This window comes from Eschrichtius robustus, chromosome 15, assembly GCF_028021215.1.
Source record: "Eschrichtius robustus isolate mEscRob2 chromosome 15, mEscRob2.pri, whole genome shotgun sequence".
Taxonomy (NCBI): Eukaryota; Metazoa; Chordata; class Mammalia; order Artiodactyla; family Eschrichtiidae; genus Eschrichtius; species Eschrichtius robustus.
The window spans coordinates 95,647,515-95,672,617 of record NC_090838.1 but is presented as its reverse complement, the minus strand read 5'-3'; the positions used below and the strand labels follow the sequence as shown (position 1 = coordinate 95,672,617).

The 25,103-nt window shown below is 54.0% G+C and overlaps 1 protein-coding gene across 3 annotated transcripts in view; it reads right to left on the bottom strand.

The window, feature by feature from the left end:
- SH3RF3 (SH3 domain containing ring finger 3) overlaps positions 1 to 25,103 on the bottom strand; it is a 215,298-nt gene that overhangs the window by 187,149 nt on the left and 3,046 nt on the right. Inside the window, exon 1 of one of the 3 annotated variants that reach the window (XM_068564640.1) lies at positions 14,227 to 14,271. The exons of the other annotated variants lie outside the window; for them this stretch is intronic. The gene's annotated coding sequence lies outside the window, so the exon portion shown is untranslated. Of the gene's footprint in view, positions 1 to 14,226; positions 14,272 to 25,103 lie in introns of those variants that run through there. 3 annotated transcript variants of the gene reach the window in all.

Sequence of the window (25,103 nt, the reverse complement as noted above, 5' to 3'; positions counted from 1 at the left end):
GCAGGGCGTGACCCCCGCCTGACGCCAACCAGGGGTGCACCTAAGACCGCGGTCTGTTCCACCAGCGGCTGGAGGACCTAGACGTGCACTGCGGGGGGCGGGCCTCTCGGGGCTCACAAGAGATGGTCAGAACTGCTTGACGCTGCGGACAGGCAGCCGGGAGTGATGCAAACACAAAAACCATTTTCTGGGCTTTTAATTTCAACTTTGATTATTTAATAAGACATCAGATTGATATATTTCCAGGATATATATTTGTAATTCACTAGGAAGTCATTTGGTGAGAGAGTATGAAAAATGGAGAACACTGCTGTAAATAACAACGAGGCTTTTTCATCTCGCTAAATAAAACTCTTTGTGGAGAAACTCCAATCAGGTGGTGATGGTCATTTTTCCGCAGGAGGGTGACACAGGAAGTCGGGGGGTCCAGCACATAATCCCTGCCGGTCGGGCAGTGAGGTGCACGGAGCCGAGCACTTGGACGCAGAGGCTGCAGCCAGGGCTCCCCCAAAGTCAGGCCCCACGACAGGTCCCCTCAGGACACCCGAGGCCTCGCCCTCACCGGGAGGCACGTTCGCAGTTTTCCGTCCAGAAGAAACTCAACCCTCAGCGAGATCACAGGCTCCTGGAGCCTCGGGTTTCGGCTGGAGCTCAGGGTCCCTGCCCACGTCCCCACTCAGGCCAGGCCCCAGGGAAGCCGGATGCGCTGCGGGGCTGCCTCTTTCCGCAGAAGAAGCCTCTATTCTTCAGACTGAAAAGAGCACTTCAAACGTATTTTCGGATTCTTTTATTAAAAACAGAAAGTGCTAGAATAAATGCCAGCTGCTATAAATGCCCAGAAAAGCAAACACTTTCTCCCTTTCAATGGCACTTAAAGGAGCAGCCTGGAAAGTAGGCACGTTTCTATTGTATTCATAGATGTCAATAAATAACCAAATTGTAACGTTTTGCTTTTGCAGCGGTGCCTCTCAGAAAGTCCCAAAGCCACGCCCACAGCAGCAGCGCATGATGTGCCGGTGAAACTCTGAAGCAGGATGAAGCACTTTGCGATTAATCATCCCCCAGGCAGCTGGGACCAGAGTGGATTCCCCTCCTCACGAAGCAAAGCCGTCTGACTCCCTGGACACCACGTGTCACACGCCGTCTAGCCCTGATGTGCACGCGTGTGGCCCACGTGTCTCGGTCCTGGGAGGAGAGAGGCCCCTTGGAGCACAGAGGCTCCTTGGAGCCGAGGGGGAGAGAGGACAGAGACAGGCACGCTCCAGACCAGACGGTTGTTCTTTTCTGCTTCCAGAGCTTACGGAAGCAAGAGCGAAAGCCGGCAGGTGGCGAGTGGGACCATGAGACTGGCAGCAGGGACGTCTTCCTGGGCCCAGGGTTCTCCTCTGTTGTCTTCCTGCTCATCAGACCGGGCCCCGCAGGGAGCACACCTCCACCTGCACGGGGTGCGGCCTCCACCCAAGGAGGGGGACCAGAGTGGAGGGGGCCCCATGCCACTGCGATGGGCACGCATGCACATATGTTTACGTGTGTGGCCTCAAGCGCAGCCTGAGCTTTTCTACATGTCGTTTTTTAAAGTCTATGGTTGTCTTTCACCCTCTAGAACAAAACCCTAAACGAGTTAAATCAGGATGACGAACTTTTTAAATTGGGCAATTATTGGAATTTCAAGTAGATTTTAGAAACCCAACCCAAGATAACAGAAGGTCCACCATAATGACAAAGCAGCGGTGGGTGTGCACAGGGGCAGGGCCCTGTCTCCCCCACCTGGGGGTCTGAGCACTGTCCCGGGCTGTCCCGTCCACGGCGGGGACCCACTCCAACACCGAGAGACCCGGCTGCCTGGCCTCGGGCGTCTGCACGGCTCAGTACGGTGCCCTGTCCTGGTAAAGCAACTGGCCTCTTCAGATTAGAATTTCAAACAAGTTCACAAAGAACAAACATAACTGCCTTCACTCTTTGCTGAAGCTCTAAGAATCCAACTTTCCACTGTTTAAAAAAATGCACACGCACTGAATTCGTCTTACATGGGATTTTATTCACATCGATTCAGAAAGAACCGTTTACCTGGCAACACATCCTGCCACAGGATTCTGGTCGACACCCAGAAAAGCAATTGCCCTTCAAATCCCCAGGAGCAATTGGGAGAACATTCCAGATGCAACGCAGCGTCCACCAGGGTACATAATCCACACCGGTGATGTGTGATTATCCTACAGGCGTGACTCAGACCCAAAGGGGATGGGACACTGACACTGACCCGTCAGTCCTGTGTTTTAATCACAGCTACGACCTTGGTGTAAGGCTGCCAAGGGCACCTTGAAATAAATGGAAATGCTAACACTTTCCATGGCTGATGAGGCCACCATCTCCCGGGACCTGCCTGGGTGCAAACATGGACCTTGGCTGAGTGTCCCGCTGGATGCTCGGCTGCCTCGGTGGGCAAATAGGTGCTAGAAGGGGGCATAGCGGCCCCCTCGCAAACCCTGACCAACAGCCCCACCCAGCTTGGAGAGAGAACTGGGTGGAGGGGCTGCTTCAGGTGGAGGGAGAGGGGCTCCCCTGAGTGGGCGGCTGGGCGGGGCGTGGTCACTACGAAGGCTGAGTGACCCCGAGCGGAGCCTGGGCGGCGGCAGGGGTGGCAGGACGGTGGGAGACCAGCGCCCCCACCCCCGCCCCCCGAAACGGCCGCGGCAGCACTGGCCACACCTTCTGTGTCCACCCCATCACTTGTCATTTTGATGGCCAGGATCGGAACCGGCTCGTCGGAAGACGGGAAAGACCGCTGATAATGGTTGGCCAGCAAGCCCCCCAGAACTCCTAAGGGAGAGGCCACCCTGGAGGGGGACACGGATCTGCCCACAGTCGGCCCAACAGTGTCCTGGGTGGGACACGCGACACCACCTCCGCGGAGACGTCAGGTCCCTGGCACAGCACGAGCTCCACACGCACCATGTCGTTAACCCCACTCACAACTGCTGCGTGTCCGGTTATAGACGAGAAAACGGAGGCCTGAAGCGCTGAGGAGCACGCCCCCAGCCGGTGAGTAAGGGGCAGAGTCACTCGAGAGCCCACCCCCCAGGATGATGCCCCAGAGAGCGCAGGCCCTGGGGACAAGGCACTGATGGCCTGGGTCCTATGAGCTGTGTGACCTTGGACAGGTAACCTGCCCTCTCTGGGTCCTACCTCTGCATCTGTAACGTGGAAAAACTATTCCTGACCTGACAAAGCTGCTGTAAGGACCAACTGGTGGGGGGGGGGGGGGGCTGGGGGGTGTTACATGGGTTTGGGTTTTGTTTTGGGGGGTTACCTGCACGTTTCAAAACCAAAGAGTTTTCCAGGCCATTATGTTGGTCCCTGTTGGGACCTGGACTCAGGACACCTCCTGCTGAGCCAGGATAGGTGGCCTGAGCGGGAGGCAGGAGGAGCAGCGACTGAGCAAACCAGGGCGGGGGAGGGGTGCAGGGGTCAGAGAGAGCTAGGCCAAGGTCAGCGGGAAGACAGCTGGAGAGGGGAGCTGGCAGGTGGCACACACCCTCGGCCAGGCTCTCCAGGGGCTGCTGGCCTCCTGGGCCCAGTGTTCAGCTGGGTCCCCACGCGGGGGAACCGCCAACAAACTCCCACCACCCGAGGGGTCCGGCTGGGTCTCTTTCTTGCAACCAAAAGAGCCTTTAAAAAACCAGAACAAGCCAGCCTCTGGTTTGCTTAATAGCCCTGGATCCTTCTTCAAGTGATTTCTTCGGCCCCTCGATTTCCCTCCCACGAGGAACTCTTCGAGGGTAGGAAACAGTGTGGCCTAGCCAAGAGGGCCCTGGGCTGGTGGGTAAGCGCCCTGGGGACCTCCAGCTCTGGGACCAGGACTCAGGGAAGTCACGGACGCAGGACGCTGTGCGTTCACCTGCTGCGGGAGGACTTTAGTCTCAGCCCCAGGAGCTGTGAGTCTCAGGACCACCTTTCTTACATCAACCTCTTACTCTCTGGCTTCACACCCAGAGCCAGAGAAGGGAATTAGAACCTGAGTTTCCCCAGAGCTGCGGTGAGACGCCCACCTCCCTGGTCATGACGCCCACAGCCCAGCCCTCCCGCTGCCGCTCCGGCCTCCTGCACGCTCCTCCAGCCTCAGAGGACACAAACCCGTTTCCCTTACAGACGCTCATCCTGATCAAAACCACACACACACACAGTATCTTCAGTCTAAAAGAAAAAGCACATTTCTTTCCTTCAAAACCTCCATACACACACAAAAAGTCAATTTCCATATCTTATGCTGAGAAACCCAAAGTTCTCAGGAGTTTCCATGAAGACATCATTTAACTTATTTATTAATTCAGTGACTATGTACATATTCATTTCACTGTAACACAATTATTTTTGCTCATTACATATTTTGTGCTGCCAGAGACACCTATGAAATCTAATAAGCAGCTTCCAGAACTACACAACACCCCAATCAAAAATGTTAATTAGATCTAAGTGAGCGGCACAAGATTTTTAACCAAGTGAATTCCAGGTGGGAGGGAAGGCCGAGCCATCATCTGCCTCACGTGACCAGGGCTTGATTCTGAAAAACACCGTATCTGACTTCAAAGATTTGGGGTCCAAAGCTGACATGATATAGTCGTCCCTGAGTACCCATGGGAATTGGTTCCAGGACCCACGAGGATACCAAAATCCACAAAAGCTCCAGCCCTCTGTATGAAATGGTGCATATGACCTATGCACATCCTCCGCAGACTTTAAATCACCTCTAGGTGACTTACAATACCTAATACAGTGTAAGTGCTGTGCACACAGTTGCTCGTGCAGCAAATTCAAGTTCTGCTTTTTGGAAATTCCTGTATTTTTTTTCTTTTTCAAATATTTTCAGTGAGAACCCACAGATATGGAAGGCCAACTTCCATGCCTAGAGAATGGAAACCATCCAAATACACTGTCTCTAGGTCACCTGCTACAGGAGATGCCAGGTGGGCCCAGGGCTCAGCTGGCCCAGACACCTGCCATGGAGCAGGACACAGGACAGAAGGCCACCACGGCCTCCAGCTTCCTCAGCATTCGTCAGGCCTGGGAAAGGCCCTGTGTTAGTTCACATTGGGCCCTTCATAATGGAAGAGAGAACATCGTAAAAGAGCTCTAAAAATCACAGTGACAGGGAGGATAAAAATGTGGTCCTGTGATCCTGAAGAAGTTACAGAACGTGACTTTGCAAAGAGGAAATGCACGGGAGGGTGTTTTGCTTGGCACAGAAGGGAACCTCACCTGGACCGCAGTTAGTGTAGCGGGACAGATGTGGTTCAGATGTAGGAAGGGAACCTCACCTGGACTGTGGAAGGGAACCTCGCCTGGACCGCAGTTAGTGTAACGGGACAGATGTGGTTCAGATGTAGGAAGGGAACCTCACCTGGACTGCGGAAGGGAACCTCACCTGGACTGCAGTTAGTGTAACGGGACAGATGTGGTTCAGATGTAGGAAGGGAACCTCACCTGGACTGTGGAAGGGAACCTCACCTGGACCGCAGTTAGTATAACGGGGCAGATGGGGTTCGGATGCACGAAGAGACGCTCACCTGGACTGCAGTTTGTGTAACGGGGCAGATGGGGTTCAGATGTAGGAAGGGAAAGTATTTGGGTTTTAGGATGTGTGCTTGTTTGTTTTGCTTATACCTTAGCATAGAAACATGCTTGAATAACCAGAAGAAAATATTTGGTTTGTTAGGTCTGCTGGCTTCCAGAGTATGTTAGATGCTTTGGAAGATAGAAAAAACAATTAAATGAGGCTCCTGCTCCCTAGAAACTTCCAGTTTAGGAAGGAAACCCTACCTCAAAGGAGAAGGACGGATTAAACAAACAGGCTTACCTGCTTGTGACCCGCACGCCATCAGGCAGTCAGCCAAAATAAATCAAAAGAACTGCCTTGTCTAATAGGCTTTGATACTCCTTACATCTAGAATCTACCCGAGGATCAAGTGGAAGCGACTCCTGCAATTTTCCTCTGAGCATTCCTACCCTGAGTCATTCGGAGAGTTTTCAGATTCCTTTACGAGAGCAGGACCTCAGCGTGGTAGGGACACTCAGGCCTCCCTCCTCCCAGGCCCACCCCACACACCTCAGAACCCCTGTGTTTGCTCTTTATCACTGATTCTAGCCTGGTGGGGTCACATCCCCCCGTGAGAATCTGATGGCCACAGTCCCCAGGGAAACAGAAGCTCCATGAGTAATCACATACAGTCCCCAGGGTCTCGGGGCTCCCAAGTCCATCCTTGGACCCTCTAAGGAGCCATGGTCCCAAGGTAAGAAACCCCTGCCCCAAATTACTTCATGTCCAATTATTCCTGCCTGGTTGGTGACATTCATCAGTCCCACCACAAGCACCTTTATAGACATGAACAAAAACCACTCACCTGGCCCCTTCTGTGCACCAGCCCCAGGCGGCACTAATCTTCCTGCTTAACAACCCTGCCAAGGGGCCACCACTCCTGTTTTCACAGATGAGAAAACAGTCCCCTCATCCCAGCCGTGGGGTTGGGTGTGTCTCACTGACAGACAGGTCCCCGCGCCCAGTAGACAGAGCTTATTGTCTCAGATTTCGGAACACTGGAAAGTAACTGCCCCCAGGTCACACGGCCAGTGGGTGACAAAGCTGGGAGAAGCCTGCTGGCCCAGACCCAGGGGAGGGCTCTCTCCTCTGCCCCTCAGCCTGGTCCTCAGTCATCTTCTCTTCCTTCTTCCACATCTCAGCTAGAACCAGAGCCTCCCCTGCGATCTTCAACCAGCCTCACCCTGACGACTCCATCCCCACCTCCAGACACCGGGGTCTTTCTCCCCTAAACAGGCATCATCTCTGCCGAGAGCCGTCCAACAATGCCCCTGCTCCCATGAAATTAGGTTCAGGGCTGAGCCTGGCTTCTGCCTCCATAACAGCCTGGCTTCCTGCCTCCACACCCCTTATGCCTTTTGACCCAGAAATCATGACCGTGTTGGTCTCCGAAGCACAGCATGCCTTGCAGGTGGCATCCTTCCTACTGGAGAATCTGTCTCATGACTGTTCACACGTCCTCTTTCAAGGTCCCTCCATCCAGCCCTCTCTGAAATGACTTCTCAACTAACTGGCTTCCTCCTCTGCACTTCCATATGTTTTATGAACGTCTACAATTACCATTTAACTCAAGCTTTACAAAATAACTATGGTACAGATGGTCTTTCCCCCATTAGGTTGTATACTGGTTATCACCCTTTGAATTCTCAGCACTTAGCACCGTGCCGAGCAAAGAGCTGGGAGCCAGGAATGCAGGTTGACTAAGCGAATTTTCCCAGTATGTCATCCAAAAGCAGGAGAAGAAGGGCCCCAGGCAGAGGCCTCTCGTGCATATGCCTATATGCCTCTCGTGCATATAAACAGAGAGGATCATGGCGACACCTGCTTGTTCTCTCATGTGCTTCAACATAAGTGATCCTGATAAGTGAAGTATTACCATAAAATGTTGAAAGAACTCTCAGGAAAAATAAATCAGCACTTATCCTATAAATAATTTAAATGCATGTTAAAAACTAATCTACTGGCATGACAGCTTAAAGCTAGTGGAAAATGAATTATCTTCTATTAAGATCACACTGTTCAAAACTACTCACTTCCATTTTAAGTTCACCCACCTAGAAAAATCCCCTAGTGGAGGCAACTTTTTTCCTTTTACTGATTCTGGAGATCCTTAAAAATAAATTTTCTGCTCAGAGCTCACTTTTAAGCCAAAGCAATATCCTAAGATTTCCGATTTGCTGCTCTCTGAGCAATCACGGGACTGGCCTCGTTAAGGGGAGCTATGAGTGCACCTTGTCTACTCAAACGAATGTGCAAACACCAGCTGGTTCATGAAGCTGTTAAACAGACAATGGCCAAGAGCTATGTGTTTACCTCCAGGCTGCTCAACCTCACCAGCACACATGTCTCAGTAAGAGAACCTCTTCTGTTTCTGTGACACAGGATGATGTACAGACCCCTCAGGGAGGCGGCCATTGAGACAAAGCCACACAAAGATCAGGTCACAAAAGGGGGATAAAAACGAGCACCAGGGACATGGCGGGGAAGTCCCACCATCCAGGCACCAAACTGGCCTCAGCCCTGACTCTGGAACTGGGATTCGGATCCCAGTCTGAGATGTGAACAGGTCTGCAGCTTCCGCGCAATTGACCAGGACCAGGACCACCAGCGGGGGGGTGCCCTTCCTGGGGGCCTCTCAAAACACCTTGAGGGTGGGCTTTTATTGTCAGACCCAAATATGTGCACAATGTGTATTTCGGAAGGAGGTAGAAACAGTCCCCCTTTTAGGCAACTGGACGGAATCTCCCCATCAGATGACATCAGCTTGAACAAGCCCAAAAGAGAACCCAAAATACATGGGGAGGGAGAATGTCAGTGCTTGTGCTGGTCCCAGCACCCTCAGGGCCCTGCCCTCATGGTCTGCCCGGGCTGCCCCAGGACTCCTTCTACACAACGGTCAGGTTCCCACTTTGTCCTCTGAAAGGCCATTAAAACCTCCCACCTCAATTCATGACCACCATCAGGAAAAATCCTGTCTTCCAAATAAACTGCATTTACTAACGCTTCACCTTCCTGGTCCCTACCACATACATACTCATTTCCCAGTCCAGGCGTCTGCCCCTCTGGACGTGGGCCCCGTTGCCACACCAAGGGACTTCCCAACGCTGTGTGACGCAGAAGAAAGGCCACCGTGCTGGGTCAAGTCTGGCCAGGCTGCTCGCCAGCAGAGTGAGTATGGCCCGTGGGCTGCGGATCGCTGAGCCCTGGTCTTAAACATTTTCTGTGAATACGGCCTTAACAGGAAAGGAAATGAAGAACTCTGCCATTTGTCCAAATTATCTCAAAACAGAATAACCCATCTTTACCTGAAATAGTCACGTAATGGACACCTAGGCCAGGGATGGCTTGGCTGGAGGTTGGAAGGGCCCGGGGGGCCGGAATGAAAAGGAGAAAACCTGAGCGTGGGCTCTGCCCCCTCTCACCTCAAGTCTGGATCTTTAAGGCTCTTTCCAACTCTACAATTCTGTCATCCTGAAACCTGTGGCGCAGTCTGTATTCGATTTCCATGAAGAAAAACAGATTCTAAAACTCTAAAAGATGGCAATTTAAAAAATCTGAATAAAAAAATAATATACGCTCACTGTGGAAACTTAAATAGAACAAAAAACATGAAGAAAAAAGTTAAAATTCCCCTTAAGTCCCACCACCCAGAGATGACCCCACAGGGCCAGCATCTGTGTAGACACACACGTTACAAGTGCTACACGCATCCACACTGAGATCCACAGCAGGCAACAGCTCTGAACTCACGTGTTCATTTGGAAAAGAAATCCTGGCCTCAGCCACGGCCGTCCGCTTCTCTAAAAGACACCAGCTGCAGTTAGGTGCTGGGCCTATGGAACGCAGGGGCCACGTGCGCAATCCACGCGTGCTGCAGCTGGAGCTCCCTGGGCGACCTGCCATCTCATCCCAAGTGCAACGGGGAGAGGAAGAGCCCACCAGACACAAAGACCCTGCCCTCCGGCTGGGCAGCTGACAGACATTCACATGACACAGCGGGGGAGGTGAGGAGGGGAAATCACACAACTAAAGGGTGTATCTCTCATCCGCGAGGAGAATAGGGGTTGATATTGCAAGAATGTTTTAATGATTTTAAGTAACAAACGCAGCCTCGGGGGAAGGGAGCCCACCGCAGGCAGGAAGGGCAGTTAGGGTCAGCGTGTGGTGAGCAGAGGCTGCTGACCCCTCAGCTGCTTGCTTAAAGGCTCGGGAAGCTGGAGAGGTGTTTTCAGGAACGTGCATGCCTGGCACTGGGGACGGTGGCCTTTCCTGCAGACAGGCATTCGTGACTCAAGACCCAGTGCCCGAGGACCCCTGCACATGGCGCGGACGGCCAGCTCCTCATCAGCACGTCCAGTGCAGAAGGTTCCAACGGAGGCAGTCGCTCTCCACACCCTTTGCCGCAGGGTCACATAAATGGAAACGCCTGTGACTGGGAAACGGGAAAGTTGGCTCAAAGCCACCGGAAAAGGAATGGGTTTTACCAAAACCAAAGGAAGCAGCTACAATTCAGTTCTCTGCACATTCATGTATTTTATGGGAACACAAAATGAGATTTTCACAAACAAATCCACATAAAACACGAATAGAAACTCTTCAATCTATGAAAGAGACTCAGCCAGGAGCAAGCGTCCAGCCTCTTCCTCCCAATCTGGAGTGTGTTAGGGCCTGAAGGGCCATCTGGGGCACAGGGCAGGGGCCTGGGAGGGCACTGGGAGGGGCAGGGCCTCCGGAAGGCATCACCAGGACCAAACTCCCAGAGGCGCAGACAATGTTTCCAGATGTTGTCTGGAAACGTCTGCCAGACAACAGATGCTAAGGAGGAAACGGCATATCTGTCCTGTGTCCAGATGAACTTACTGTCCCACTTCGGGCCTGAGGGTCCTGACGCTGCCGTGAGCCCAGACCCCAGCAGCCTTCTGAGAAGGACAAAGAAGGAGCAAAGGCTTGGAGCACAGGGAAGGCAACACACAGCTCCTTTCCTCTGCCCCTGCAGAGTAACTGACAGCAAACCCCATCATTTGGCTCGAAGAAGACAAAAACCCTGAATTCTAAGCAGACTCTAGACAAGACACAGATATGACAAAGAAATATAAGGACAGTCAACCAGACAGACACTTGCAACCAACAAAAACCCAGTGAGCTGTTTACACTTTGTAAATTACTCAGGAAAAGAAAAGTCGAAAAGCAAGCAGGGCCTCCACGAACTCCCCCTCCCCACCCTCCCCTCGCTCAGACCCACCCTGGCTGCAGTCCCACCTGGGCCCAGGCTTGCCCAGGCTCCTGGGCTTGGGAAGCTGTCCTGTTCACCTGGGGGCCTCTGAGTCCCCGAGCCCATCGTTCGCTCTGAACTGAGAGGACAATTGCATGTCTCCGCCGGCTCAGAAGTCTGCCCGGGAACTGACCCTGAGTCCCACTTCATCACCTCTACCGTCATCACCTCCATTACTGTCATGACTTCCATGACCTCCATTACCGCCATGACCTCCATCACCTCCATCACCTCCATCACTGCCATGACCTCCATGACCTCCATCACCGCCATCACCTCCATCACACCGTCATCAAGGGCACCCTCACAGCACAGGGCAGGGGACCCTGAGACCCTGGAATCCACCGGGATTCCACCCGTCCTGAGACCCTGGAATCCACCGGGAGGTGCTATGAACTTAGCAGAAGCAGCTCTCCTCCTCCTGGTCACACAGATACATCCTGGCCGTGCTGAACTAGCAGAGACACACGGCATCATCCAAAGGTGGCCTCTAGCCACAGTGAAGCCACAGCTCAGGTCATCAGGTAACTCCTGGCAAGGCTGCTCTGTGGAAAAGGGCTGACCCCTCCCAGGACTCCTTGGCCCACAGGAGTTGAGAAGCCCAGGGAGGATCGCCCAAACCCTTCTGTCCCCTCCAGGAGGTGAGGAAGCTGGGGGAGGGGAGTCCTGGAGATGCAGCAGGGGGCGCATCAGGGTGCAAAGTCATTTGTGTGCAAAGACCATTCTCGCTGTGCATCCTGACACCACACAGCTGCCCCAGGAAGGCGGAGACTCCTTCTCAGGCCAAGAGGAAAGCTAGCCGCGTTGACGGCTGCTCACCAGGTAGTCCTGGATGTCAAAACAGGCCAAGAAAGGCCCTTGCTCCTGGACTGACGGGTCCACGGCCGGAGAGGCAGACGCCCGTCCTTGCTGGGGGATCTACATCATCAACTCTCACCTGCAAAGCCCACCCAGGTGGTCTGGACCTACCTGCACAGCTTCGACAGGCTTGTCGGTAAGTTATAGACTTAACCAGGAAATCTGGACAGGATTTTGCCTCTTTGTTCCAACAGTGTGACCAGGGGAATCTACAGCTGAGTGGGTTTTGAGGGCAGAGGTCCCCAGTCCCAGGAGTGACACCAGAGGCCCAATAACAGCCTTGGAGGGGCTGCGTCCCTCGTCACGCCACGTGGCCGCAGCAGCCTCCCCGCCCACCTCCTGCCCACCGTCCCCGTCAGGTGCACGAGACACAGCACTCTCTCTGGACACACACACCCATGGGGTGCCTGACCACCCCGACGGAACAGCAACTGCTTGGAGGAGAAGCTGCGTCGAATGATGGGACAGGAGTGGGACTCAGAGCCTGAACGACCCAGATTTCCAAGGTCACGGCTGCCCAAGCCCAACTCAGCAGTCAGCCCAGGCCCGAGACTCTCGGAAACGGGGTCTGTGGGCAGCACAGGACAGGGGCCCAGAGCACGAAGTGGGTCAGAGTGACATACGTGAAGGTCCTCGGTCACCATCACAGCCCCCGAGGTAACGTTACAGCAACCTGGGGAATCTATTCAGGGTTCTCATTCCAGCTGATAAGAACATGCTGGGCACCATGACTCGAAGCCCCATATCCACCAAAGAGACGGTGGCACCCTCCCAGGTCAGAGCTGCCAATCCTTCCCGGCAGGGAGCAAGCTGAAGGAATATGCAATCCCTGTGTGATTTCAGGGAGAAATCGGCCTTTGTTAACCTTTATTCGGAAGTCTTCAAATACGACAGTATTCAAACTGAAAACAACATGCAGTCGTTATCAATAAATCAGGAGCCACTGGTTTGAACCCATCATCAGGGAAGTCACAACAACCCCTCACACCACTTTTCTTTTTTTTTTTAAGTTTTTCTTTTTTTTTTTTTTTTTTTTTTTGATGTGGACAATTTTTAAAGTCTTTATTGAATTTGTTACAATATTGCTTGCGTTTTATGTTTTGGTTGTTTGGCCGGGAGGCATGTGGGATTTTAGCTCCCCAACCAAGGATTGAACCCACACCCCCTGCACTGGAAGGGGAAGTCCCAACCACTGGACCCCCCCCCCCAACCCCCCCAGGGAAGTCCCGGCACCACTTCTCTGAAAATGTAAAATTCACGCGTTAGTGCTCACACTCAGGGACTCTGCCCTGAATCATCTGAAGGTCCTGACACAGACGCCTCGGGGCACTTGCTCCCCTGCGATCCGTACGTCAGGATGGAGCACTGGCCGCATCAGCACCCAGGCCGGGGAGCCACCAACGACTGGGAGACACGAAATGCACCCCGGCCTTGATGAGACGGGTCTGACCCTCCCACCTACAGCTGCAGAGACCGGTGCCAAGCCCAGCCAGCGATTTCCACAGCTGGTTCCATCTGCAAAGGTCACCGCAAATTAGCCACAGAAGCGGGGAGGACAGCTCACAGCCAGCATTCCCTAAAGTGACAGCAAAGAGGGGAGACCCCTGCTTTTGCCAACATGGGGCATTTCATGCAGGAGCACAACAGGCCCACAGAGCAGCTTAGGGGCCCCCAGGGCGTCCCTGACTCACAGGACAGCTCAGTAACTGCCATGAGTGACCCCCAGGTGACCAAGCACACCTCATCCTTGGTGCAGTGAAGGCAGTGAATAAAAAGACGCCAAACCAAACAGTTAAGATAAAGCCTTGCAGTCTGGTGGGGGGAAGGGGGTGTATGCTGCATCATTTACACAATTTACACACAGTGGCCCGTGCACTGTTACACGTGCACCGTTACACAGAAGCCACAGCAAAGCTCAACGGTATCATTCAGGATTGAAGCACAGACCAGACACTCTGCTTGAAATAAATTGTAAGTAACAAAAGATGTGTCCTCAAAGCAAAGACACAACTTCAAAAGCCTACAATCATTTAAAACACTCAGCGGGGTGCGGAGCCGCTGTCCCGCTGGAGAGGAAACCAGGGGACACCCAGGCCCCACCCAGGCCGCCTCCAGCCGGAACCGGTAACTGAATTTCCAATGAAATGCTAACTCCTTGCTAAATGATGCCATTTAAAGAGAATGATAGTCCCCACAGCCTGGAATATAAATCTGATAACATGCCGTGCGGATCAGAAAAGGCAACAGTCCGATTTCCATGCAGTGAACTTTCAAACGCTCCCCTAACCCGGCTGCCCCCCGGACGCCGCCCCGGGGGCACGTCAGCCCCGAGGCCGCACTGCCTGGTCGTCCCTGAGATGAGCTCAGAGTCCTCCACCCCGGCATCGCCCCCCACCACGAAGGCACTGCAGGTGACGGAGAAGGGAAGCACCCCTCCCCCACGGTACGCCTGCCGCCGCAGAAAACAGACACCCGGGCAGGCGACAGTTTTGTAACCACTTACCTCTGGGACTCTGGGCCCTCCTCCTACCAAGAGCTGGATTTCACTCCATCCCGGGGTTAGGGGGGGGGGCAGGACTCCGTGCCCGTCAGGGCCCCGAGAACAGCCTGCGGACGAGGAGGCCTGGCGGGCAAGTGACCTACGTCATCAGCCGGGCGGGAAACCCACGCTCTCGGGGTTCAGCGGGGTCCTCAGCACGCCTTCCTGAAGCCCCCGGCGGTCACCACACCGAGGCCCCCAGAGCCTGTGTTGTCCGCACATCCCGTCACTGCGGCGGCTCCGAGGCCGTCCTGGCGCAGCCCCAGACGCTCCGAAAGCGCATTACGTGGGCACAGATCTCCCGAGAGGTAAAGAGCGCGCGAGACTTCAGCCCCTGACCGCGGTGTCTGGAGCTCCACCGCCAACGCTGCCGCCCCCGGCCGGCTCCGCGGCCACTGGCGGCTCTTGGAATGGGGCCAAGGTGTGTCGGCGTGTGACACACGTAGCAGGCTCCGCGCCGAGCCTGACAAAGAAGGCAGAGCACCCGTTAACGTTCTGTACTGAGCGATGCTCACGTGCTCACATTTTGGATGGAGTGGGTCAAATAAGACACATCGTTAAAACAATTTCACCTGTTGCTTTTTAACTTTTGTAATGTGGCCACTAGAAAATTTTAAATTTCACAGTTGGCCCACATTCTACTCCTACAGACAGCGCTGCCTGGAGTATAAAATTCAGAATCCGACCTATCAGAAGACTTTATTTGAACACATGGTTAATCCGTTAGCTTTTTGTAAGTGTTTCTGAGACATGTAAGTGCAGATGTCCACAGGAAAAATTCTGTATTCCGTCCATTTCCATGACCACAAATTGCGGAGCCCTGAGGAAATCTGGGCCCGATTTTAACGCTCAGTCCAGGGTGGGAAGCCTCAGATGGACGGCAGAGGCTGCTGCATAAGAAAACTGGACAGGGAGACACTGCCGGAGACCCGGGGTCACGGACCACATTTCCATAATGTTCGTTTCACCGTGTGACTGGAGAACCCTTCAAACGTAGAAAGAACCCACGGCCCCTCTCCCCAGACTCAGGGCGGTCACCCGTGTCGCACGGGCCTCTGTGGTGAGCGGTTACCTCTGGCTCCAGCCCTGAGTGACAGCACGCCTCCCTCCCCTCTCTCCACGCCGCCCAGCTCTCCCTCCACATAGTCTCCTTACGTTCCGCCAGGAAATTCTCCCACCAGCCAGCCCCTCTGACAATGTAGCAAGCGACAGCAGGGCGTATCCTGGTTTCTCCCCCAGCCAGGCAGCCTGGTGAGGAGGAAACGATGGGACCTCGGAGGTGACGGGAAAAGGATTTTACCCCCAGCTCAAACCTTGCCATCCCGCCCAAGCAGAGCCCAGAGTCCTCCTGGGTACAGGCCCTGCTGCACCCCCAGCTGTGCCGGCTCCTCCACTCCTCTGGGCCTGCAAAGCGGGGGCAGTCACAGTGGCCAGGTCGCTGAGCTGTCACAAGGACTGAGTGAATTAATGAGCTGAATTTATTGCTTCTGTACGAAACTTTTTCCTAAAGGAGTTATTTTTAAGAGAACAAATGAGCAGAACAGTGTCAGGCTCCTAAATAACATGGCTGCAAAAGACCCTCTGTCTCCAGGGCCCCTGTCCAGCTGGTCGCTGACCCTCCTTCCAAGACCACGTCCGCTCCAAGCACCTCGGGACCCCAGGCCTCCTCGTCCGTGTCCCCTCTCTACCCGGCCGGCTCCCAGGTGGCAGGGCTCCCCAGGCCTCTGCACTTGTCTGCGAGCTGGGAAGGGCTTCCAGGAGACATCTCCCCGATCCCTCCAAACTTTCCCGGCCTCTGTGGTTCGGGCCGGTACTGCCCAAGGCCGGCGTCCACGCCGCCTGAGGACTCTGACAAGCCAACACCCGGCTGCACCAGGACCGGGCACGTCAGGACCTCTGGGATGGGCCACGCTGCAGCATTTGGGGGATTTCAACGTGCAGCCCAAGTCCAGGAGCACCGGGCTAACGACGGACCACGGCTGCAATGCTTTCAAGGATGATTTCTTCCATAGGTAAAGGCATCCTCTATAGATTGCAAAGAAAGCTCACTGCCTTTTTTTTTATCCTAAATTAATCCAATTAGAGGATAAAATACACACATCACAAAACGTCTCCACTGAAGCTGAGCTAGTTCAGCTGGCACTTCACTTGCTCTCTTGGCCGCATCCCCATAATGCCCGCAGCCTAAGCTCCAGGGGGTCAGAGACTGGACGTCAGCCTCTGCGAGGTCACAGAGCCGCGTGGATGCCGGGAGGGGACGCGCAGCCCTGCTCCCCCGGAACACAGGCGGGGGGCACAGAGCAGGCACTCGGGACAGCAACCCGCGCTCCTGTCTTTGCCTGTCCCTGAGGGAGGGAGCCCCGCACCCGTGGTCGGTGAGGCGCTGCGGCAACCCCTGAGCTGAGGGGGTTACAAGTGCAGATGACTGTCAACGTGAATGCAAACAGCAGCATGATTAATTAACGACCGAGGCTCTCCGCCAGACGCTTGACTCTGATTAAACCGAGTCCAGGAGCCAAGGCCCAGTGGGACGGACGGTGCTTCCAACGTCCGACGGAGATGTCTGAACGGTCAGGTGGGCGACGGCCAGGGCAGCGCTCAGCCAGGCCGCTGGGCCCGCTGCCCGCCCCCCACCCCCAGAGCCCAGAGCACCCGCGGATGAATAAACAGAGAAGGGAGAGAGGAAGGAAGGGACTCGGAGCTGAAGCTGGACAGTGCAGACGGGACCTCAGACCACAGCTCACCTGGGCTCAGCCTGTTCCACGAAGAACAAAAACAGGACGGCTTTTTTTTTTGGTAGAGTCACCAATCAGAACCGTTCCAGAACCTGTCAATTCACCTAAAATAAATGTTTAAACCACCGTGGTCTCTGACACTGCAAATATCTGAGACTTAAGAGGACACCAGCTGTAACCAGCGCGGCAGCTTCACTTTCGAATACACCCCCGTTGCGTCCTGTCTCCTACGTCCTGGATGTGTGTGTCAGCCTGAGAAATTATCCCGTTCCCGTTTTTAAATGCTGTGGTTTCTGCCTGACTAATGCCGTCTTTAATTATACATCATCGAGCATCTTACTGTGACCTAATGGGGCCCATCACTCATCAAAACGGCCCCATCGGCAACCACGGTCCCCAGAGCCAGTTACATAAACCTCGCTCCATTTCTCACAAGTGTCCACCTGCACCTGCAGACACCGGCACACACACCTCCAGCCCCAGCATCTCACCCTTTTCTACAGAAGACACGACCGCACGATGCCAGCTTTCTGCCGGCCCCACGTAGCACAGTGACAGCTAGCGACACTCGGGCCTCCACCCGGGTGGCCACACGTCCAGGTCCTTCACGCCACGCGCTCTGCCTGGGCAGCACCCAGAAGGCCAGCGTTGCCCGAGTCCTGCGGCAGCTGGCGGTAGAGCCAGAGGGACCCGCGGGGATAGACAGGCTGCAGGCACGGACAGGCCTTTCCTGTTGCCACAGGACACAACAGGCCAGCTGGACGGGCTTTCTCAGCACACGACACATTTCAAGCAAACTAAGGTCAGCAGAGGTCAGCTAGTCCCCAAACTTTCATTCAAAGGGATGAACTGCCAACCAAATTAATGACTGTAAATGTGTAACTTATAAAATGATATCTGTATATGTATGTTTTCTATCTATTAGTATATGTGTGTGTATATATATATATATATATATATATATATGTACACAAATCCATTTACATATATTGAAATGTATTCACTACTGAGTGCGAATGAACAGGTCAGGCTCTAATTCTGGACAATTTACCTTAACAGCTGATGATTACCCTCTCATACTTATAAGAGAAACTCAAGTTACTAAACCAAGTGCCCTAAGACCTAGAATCAGAAAGATATAACTAGAAAGGCCACTCAGTGGACAATGAAGAATAAATCACTTTTGAAAGAATTGGGAATCGTGACAGTGTGAGACCTCGTACGTACGCCCTCTTGAATAATTGACGCGACATCTTTCTCTGGCCCCTTTATGGGTCTATGTTTAGAATTCCATTTAGGGCAGCAAGATTTTCACCCAACGTGAATCAGATGTGTTGACCAAGCAGCAGATGGGAAATAACAAATACACACAGAGCGTTTCTCTGCCGTGCGAGCATCAGAGCTCATCCCGGGCTGCCCGTGGCGCGTGGACCCAGTCCTGCCTGCAGCGTGCTGTCCATGCACCTGCTCCCCGAGGGCCCCAGCAGCGGCTCTCTGGACTCACGTCCTGCTAACAAGCCTCCCAGTGGCACTGACAGCTGTGATTCCAAGAAGCAGGCATTTCGGCCATTTCTTTCTCCTTCTAAGGAGGTACAGCCAACACCTCTCTCTTTTGGACAAAAAGAAGACCCACTCTCTGACTCACTCCAGGGTCACCAAGAGGGGAAAAAGGAATAGAAACCAGAAAAAGGGGAGAGCCCAGCCCTCCCGCCCACAGCCAGTGACTCCCCTGGGTGGGTGAGGCCTCCTCCGGTCCCGTCCCCGGCTGGGGACACGGGAGCAGAGTGAGCTGAAGGGGGGCGGTTCGTTACTTTATCCCGAACACCCCAGAGTGTGTGGCTCCAGTGGGTGAGGCAGAATGAGACAAGAGGGACATCCCAAGCTTGGGGAGAAAGGATCGCAAACAAATATCCAGATGCAGACTCTGCAGGTCCCCCAGCCCTTGCCCCCAGGTCCCTCCCCAGGCTCCCAGCCCGACTTTGTTGGGGGTCATCCATTCCAATACTTATTACGATGAAAACCCAAGACTCAAGAGTAACACCAGCCCCGCCAGCCCTGCCAGCAGAGGTTCCGAGGTGCTCACGCACAGCCGGGGTTCTCCCGGCTCCTTCTAGGTAGGAACCTGTCAGGCCACAGCCTTGAGGTGCCCAGGCGCCCACGCGCTGCTTGGTCAGCACCTTGCAGATGAGGACTTTGCAGCACAGAGGTCACACCGCGCCCAGCACGGACCTAGGCGCCCCTCGAGGATGTGTGGAGGGGGCATCAGCCTGGCCCCAGGCAGCCCACGTGCACCGATAACCATCATCTGCCCCGGCTGCCAAGGTCCTGCTTCTGCGCAGGGCGCAGACCCAAGGAATGGCATGGGCCTGACCCTGATGAACTTGCAACGTGCATGGGTGAAAAGACCCAAGACCCCGAAGGCAATCAGGGAATAGGTTCTGGAGCACAGACATTCAATGAGAATGTAGGAAACTGGCTCCGGGAGTGCACAGGGCGCGTGAGTGCTGGGAGGTAAATGGGGGACAGACAGTAAGGACAGGGCAGCCGGGCGGGGGTGTAAGAAGCAGGACAGACCACGTGTCGATGCTCCTCTGCAACATCCCAGGGACACAGGAAGGAGGCGTGGACAGACCTGCGCTCGACGCTGGAGAAAGTAGTGGTCCGACATAAGCCAAGGGCAAACGCCCAGCAGGAATGAAGAGCAGGACAGTTCCTGGCCGTGCAGCTGGGGCCCAGGTGGGGCAGGACAGGGACCTAGAACCTGCCCAAAGGGAAGAGTGGAGGGCACCTGTGACCCAAACAGCATCTTAGGGCGGTCACCCGGCTGGGGGCACAGCGGACTGGGGACAGCGGCACCCGGTGGGGAGTTTGGCCAGCAGGGATCCGGCCGATGTTGCAGGGGCAGAAAGGAAGATGTTAACTGTCCCTCCCAGGAGTCATGATGAAACTTGGTGACGCAGACACAGCTGAAGGGGGAAAATCAAAGACGACCCCAAGCCCCAGAAGATGTCAATACCAGGGCAGGCCCTTCCACTCAGCTCATCAGACAGCCCTGCCGTGAGCACGGGACCAGCCCAGAGGCCCAGGCTCACCTGTCTCCCCGTCCCACCTGTCTCACCCCAAGCCCTCAGAGGCGGGAGAGCCTGCCTGACCATGTCCTTTGCCCCACCCCCGTCTCTTAGTTCAGAACCTTGTGCCACTTTTCTGCCGTGTCCAGATCCTGGCCTGGCACCTGACAGGCTCCTGGACACGAACATGACTCCAGGCCAGGTGGGCCCCTGGCTGCAGGTGGACACATGTCACTTTCAAAACTTCTTGCCCATTTATATTTTCAGCCTCAAACAAATCCCAAGTTTTCACACTTGCTATTTGAGTTGAAAAACCAAACGTTGGCTTCCAAGCATAAAGTGCTGCCCTGCTTCTCACACTCACCTCATCCAACTTCTCCATCCTACAAATCCTCAGCATGAATGCAGCCCAGGCCCCAGAATCTCAGGCACAGAGCAAGCCAGGGGTTGAAAAGGTAAAAGTCAAGCTGCTCAGGGAAAATGAACTCTGGTCATTCTAGGACTCCAGGCAGTTTTTATCCAAACTAGTCATCCAGGTCTCATCCTCACAACATTTACTTTAAATCTGACTTACTTTTTATTTAAACCTGTTCCAAATCAAACCTCACGTAACTGCCATAATTTTTTTAGTGGACCACTTGGCATAAATAGAAGAGATCATTAAAGGAAACAAATGTTAACGTAAAGCCCATCACCAGGTGCCATCAGGGACGTCTGTGGCCACCGTGGCAACGCCGCTGGGAGCACCAGCGCCCTGTGTGACCCTCCCCTTCTCTGTCACCAGGCCAGGTCACACTCCACCAGCGAGATGCCACCTCTGTGCTCACTGGTGGTCTGTTTCCAGGTGGTGTCAACAGGGCACAGGCCACGTGCCCCTCCGGTCCTGACACCTCATCTTGCACAAACACACTGGCTTTTGTTACCTTCAGACGGGCTTGGGGAGGGAAACAGGTGCAATTTTTAGGTCATGTAGAATTGGGAGGATGATTATAAAGAGTTAAGGAATCCAACGGTTTATCCATCAACAGTAAATATTTATGTCTTATGTAGAAATCTCTGGAACACGTGTAGGGACAAGGTGGTGGTACTTCAGCTTTGTGTGTAGGAGAAATTAACGCACGGCAGCTCTTGTTGCCAGGACGTCTCCGCTGTTTCAGATGCGCTTCGTGCTGCATTTGCTGGTGAGGTGGCAGGCAAACTGTGCCACTTCCTAGGCCAAAATAATTCTTACCCCAAGTACCTGGGTGCTGGTTGTAGTGCCTGGTACGTAGTAGGTCCTCAGATACGCCTTCAGTGAAGTAGAGAGGCATGCATCACCGGCCCATCTGCACGGCTGTGTGACGGCCCCCTGTGCCCCAAGTGCTCCCGCCCGGCTCGGCACCGCCCAAAACCCACCCTCCCGTCCCTAGCCCCTCGGCTCCACAATAACTCACACCTGCTTCTGGTGCCGGCGGGTTTCTAGATGTCACTCACTGCTTCTGTCGACCTGAATTCCTGCAGCGAATTCTAATTCACTGAAACTCACAGAAATTCACGGGAGCAGCGGACACACATCCCAGAAGTAGAAGAGCCAAGATCCTAGTGTCTTCCGTTTGCAGATGAGCACCGTGGACTCATTCCCACCGCAAACACTCGGCAGGCGAGAGGGCCGGTGTCACTCGTCATCCACACGCCAGCGCGGCCAGAGTCCAGCTCAAAGATGCAGCCTGTGAGCAGCGTCCGCATCGAGCTGCTGCTTCACACACTCTTATTCCAACTTTGCTCAGAGGGAGAAGGGAGACATGTCACAGTTCTTAAACCGTTCCCCACAGCTGACACCTCTGACACCCTCGTCTTTCAAGGTGAATTAGGATTCCAACAGGACAGACATCACACATGCATCAAATTCTTCAAATCCGAAGATCTACCAAGGAAGGCAAATCTGACAAAAAGTGACCTTTGTCTCTTCAAGCGCCATAAAGAGCATTTCTCCCTAACTGAATCCTTGATGTTTTATTTCAAAAACGTACCTTGAAAAAGAGCACGTTAACTGTGAAAATAAAGATTAAATACAGATTGAACTGAAATGCACCCTTGAAACAACTGTATAATTGAGATGCAATCTCGTCCTGCTCTGGCGAGCCTCACACGCTGGATGAAGGAACAACGGTGTGAGTCCGTCCTGCAGAGAAGGGAGGTGTAGGTGGGCCACCCATCCTGCAGACGAGGTAGCTATGCTTCCCTCTCAGCAGAGCCCTGACCAGTGTGTCACGCTGAGCAGGATTACGTTCCCGGCTGCCTTCCTTAAAACAGATGACCTTTTGGACTTTTTTTCACTTTAATGACACTTATAAGGATCAAGCACGCTACCTCGATAACAAAGATAAAACCTGGAAGCAATTTAAAGGTGAAACAGGTTCAAGCCCTTGGCTAGACGCTCATCGACACTCAACAATCCAGTCAAGGGAACTCGGCGGACTTTGAACCTAGAGGCACAACACGCATCTCACACACACACACACACACACACACACACACACACACACACACACACACACACCCGTAATTTAGGACACCGTATACTGACCCCACTAGCAGTGAGGTGGGCCTGTGGAGCGCACCTCAGTGGTGATTCGAGGTTTCGAGATGCATGTTAGTCGTGGCACCGAGCCAACGGCCCACAGGGTGCGCTAAGCCTGCACCTGCATTGCCTCTGTCACCCAGTAAAGCAGACAGGTGCCCTCACTCACTGATAAGAAGGCCCAGAAAAGCTAAACCATCTGCCAAGCGATTAACACACACCCCACCCCGTGCCAGTCCTGGTTGCCCACCAAGTCCCCCACCCTCCATCCTCACAGGACCCTGAGGAGCCCAGGGATCCCTCCGTCACCTAGTTCGGGATGGGGGTGGGAAGGGGCCGCAGCCTCAGGGGGAGGTGGTCCTGGGTCCCAAACCCCCCCGAGATGGGCTGGTCCGGGCTCCGGCCGGGGGGAAAGCGAGTGAGGATGGCCGAGTCAGGTCTGCTCCCCAACTTGGAGAGTGACCACTTGGCCTCTCGGAATGTCACTAGGACGAGATGCCCAAGGCCCCTGCATCTAACCTTGAGACACCTGGGTGGGGCTGGGGTGACACCAGGATGGTGGCAGAGCAGAAAGACGGATGAGGACGCGTCCCTGAGGACAGAACGGAGCCCCGGACAAACCCCAGGCACCCCGGGCTCCAGACCTATGGCTGCCAGTGACCTGCCCCCAAAGCCACCGCACTCCCCGGGGACCCCCTCCACCACACTCCGCACCAGCCCGCCACAACAGCCGAGCCAAAAGCAGCTGCAGCCGCGTGCAGAGTGGACCTCAGGGCCCAGCCCACTTGGTTTGGGACCAGGGTCTCTAATTAACCAGGTTCGTGGCAGGGAGAGGCGTCTAACCAGGAAGCCAGTTAGCCGGTGCGTCCAGAGTTCGCCTTTCAAGGTCACCCCAACTCCAGTGCCCCTGAGCGATGGGGTCTCGGAGCTCAGCTTCCCATGTGCTAACCAGCTGCCTCTCTGAGCTGCGGTCGGAAAGCGAGGAGACACACACCACCCGGCCCGCCCTGCACACAGCAGACGCTCCATCAACGGTCACGCATCCCACCGCCCTTCTGAAAACACGTCCCGAAGGACTTGCCGTGACTCATGTGTCACAAAGGCTGGCATCTGCCCCGGCGTCACAGTGACCACAGTCACCACCGTCTGCCGTCCCGGGAGCTGCCTGGCTTTCGTGAGGCCTCCAGGCCTCTTCTCTGGAGTCCCCGTTACACCCCAGACCAAGCCACAGCCGCCCACCCCCACGACGCAGTCATGTCCTAACCCTAACCCTGCACCGGACGGTCAGGGCATCCACCCCACGGAGGGCTGCCGCCTGGCCAGCCACTGCCCAGGCCGTCACTCCTGCCCAGGGAGTCTGGATTCCCAAGCATGTTGATGCAAGTGTGCTTACATACTTACATATAAACATAACCTCTAATTAAATAGTATGCAAACCAAAGAAATCTAAGTGCACAAGAAGTCACTCCTTGGAAAACCAAGGTGACTGCTTAGGAAAGACTCACCAAAGAGAGACAGCTTTAAAACTGCCACATCAGCAGGAACAAAAACAGAGCACATTGAGGGGGGATTATTTAAAATCTGGAAGGTGCTCCACTCAGAATGTTTGGAAAGTCTCTTGGTTCCCAGTCCACTTGAAAGGAACAAATAGGAAATCATAGGTTGTGACTGAAAGACAGGTTGGAACGCAAAGAACAGTCCAGATCCTGCATCCAAAAAAATGGCGAATTATTATATGTGTGTATAAGATAAAATATCTAATAGACACCATTTGTGTGATTCATTTCACTCTCTCATTACTGGGTCCCAGTCACACTGGCCAAGAGATACATAGGTTTCCAACTTAAACATCCCCAAGTACCTGCAGGCAAACTAATCAGGTTCCAACACGGTTTCCCATCAGCAAGAGCCTTACCCAAGCCTTCTAGAGTTCTTTGATTGTGATAACGTCCTCCCTTTAACCTTCACAGAACTCCGGCCGACACCTGCCCCGTGCCCACAGGAACCTCCTGAGAGCACAACGGCTTCAGCCCCTAACGCCAGCTCCATCAGGGGACACACCCACCTGGCTCACCCAGGATGGTGACCGGCCCAGTGCAGGTACGTAGCAAAAGCTCTGTATGCCAAATATAAGGCATATAAGGGATTCCCACCAAAATAATCACCAAAAAATTGGAACTGTCTGATATATTAGAGCCTTATTCAGACACATTAAAAAGTACTCTCTGAATTACTCAATTGAGAACCTCAAAACCCTCTTGGAAAGACAAGTTGCACTGAAAACCTCCATCAATGTAGTTAGGGTGTTTAAGGGGTCACCTTGCAAAACTGTAAAACAGAACAAAAAACAGATTAGGCCAAGAAACTCGGCAATTGCGATGGCAGCGCACTCAGAGGGCTAAGGCGGCTCTGAGCGCCAGCACAGGATGGCAAGCATTTGCTAGCCTTGGGCATCATAACACGGTGTAAAAGTTCCAG